General features: G+C 38.2%; 1 protein-coding gene across 1 annotated transcript in view; it reads left to right on the top strand.

Annotated features, from left to right (window-relative positions):
- The window catches only part of LOC101850828, a gene marked incomplete in the record, with an annotated part of 14,972 nt that overhangs the window by 2,374 nt on the left and 10,897 nt on the right, over positions 1-1,701 (top strand).

The following is a 1,701-nucleotide window of genomic DNA, read 5'->3' on the forward strand; positions in this document are numbered from 1 at the left end:
TCATCATCATCATCATCATCATCATCATCATCATCATCATCATCATCATCATCTCTGTCTCTCTCTTTGTGTCTCTCTGTCTCTCTCTCTGTCTCTCTTTGTGTCTCTCTCTCACCCTCTCTCTCTTCTATTATAAGGCTGATATACTATCGGCCTATCTGTCAGTCTGTCTCTAGATCTTTTTCTCTCTCACTCTTCTTCCTCTTTTTGTATGTACAGGGTGATCCAAAAAAGCTTTACAACTTGTTTTGTAAATATCTTCCTCCATACTGAAGTTTTGCGTTTCAGATTTGAACATAACGTTTGGAAGCCAAAAGGATTTTTTCTGATATGCATTTTAGATAAGTCCATTAAATGGTTTTGCTCTATAGAGTGCATTAAAAATAACAACCATTTTTAACCTTATCGCCATTTTCATACCATGACGCACCAGTTCACATAAGGCCTACCACAAAAAGTTTCAAAAATCGCGCCATTTTGCAAGCTACAGCAGTCTAACAAGTAAACAGACGTCTGCAGATATTCTTTACCTCAAATTTTGTTTGCCTGCTGAGATCATGGCTACGTTTAGTAGAGAGCAGAGAGCTTTTTATATGGAACATTACCTCTCCACAAACTCACCATCCCTGACAGTTCGTAAGTTCTGCTCACGGCATAGAGAGAATGCTTAGGTGCCCTCAAGACCTTTGGCGTCATGAGTAGAGAAGTTTCGTCAGTTTGGATCTATAGCGAATCAGAACTAGAAAGTTCTTTAAAAAATGACCACTTCAGGTCGAACACGCACCATGCGGAGCCCTTTAAACGTCACCAGAGTGCAGATTTCAGTAGCCGAATCCCATGAGACGTCTGTCCGTAGACGATCTGCAGCTAGGACTTTCCTACACATCAACAATCTGCATTCTCATGGCAGATCTTAAACTTCGGCTATAGCATGTTCATCTTCGCTAGGCCGAGATGACATGGATCAGAGCATGGCAATGTGTTCAGATTCCTCGATTGTCTTGTAAAGAGGGATCATTTCCTCGACGACATTTGGTTTAGTGCAAAACCCATTTTCACCCTGCAGGATATCTTAACTCCAAAAAATGTTGTCTATTGGGCTATTGTCTCTAGAAGCCACTTCTTAGTGAGCATGTATGTGGCTTTAAAAACTCATGGTTTAGCAGGTCCTTGTGTTAGGGCGCCACTGAACATTTCGAACGACGGGTTAAAAATGTGTCGAGTCCAAAGGAGGGAATGTGGAGCACTGCTTCTAGGAATTTCAGAATGAAATCATTAGATTTTTAAAACTCTGTAAAAGAAATTAAATAATGATTAAATATCACAGGGTTGGAAAATTAATGTCCAAGAAAAAATAAAGAAAAAGGACAACTAATCTTTTCACGACTTCCTTTACGAGATTTTAAAACATTGGCGAACTTTGCATTTTGGGGTGCTTTTTTCTTGTAGCCGTTTCCGTTTTCAAAACATGTTTCTTCTTCAAGGATTTTATATCAAACAAATTGCTTTTGAATGAATTATGTCTGTTCCAAATTACAGCATTCTAGAACAATTTTTGCACGAGATATTCCGAAAAAAAGTTGTAAAGTTTTTTTGGGATCACTCTGTATCTTCACGACTTAACTATTCTCCTTCCTTACTTGTTGCATAAAAAAAAAAATTACAAAAAAATTCTGTTTCTTTTGCAATATTCAGTTCGGT

This window comes from Aplysia californica, unplaced genomic scaffold (genome assembly GCF_000002075.1).
Source record: "Aplysia californica isolate F4 #8 unplaced genomic scaffold, AplCal3.0 scaffold00420, whole genome shotgun sequence".
NCBI classification, from domain to species: Eukaryota; Metazoa; Mollusca; class Gastropoda; order Aplysiida; family Aplysiidae; genus Aplysia; species Aplysia californica.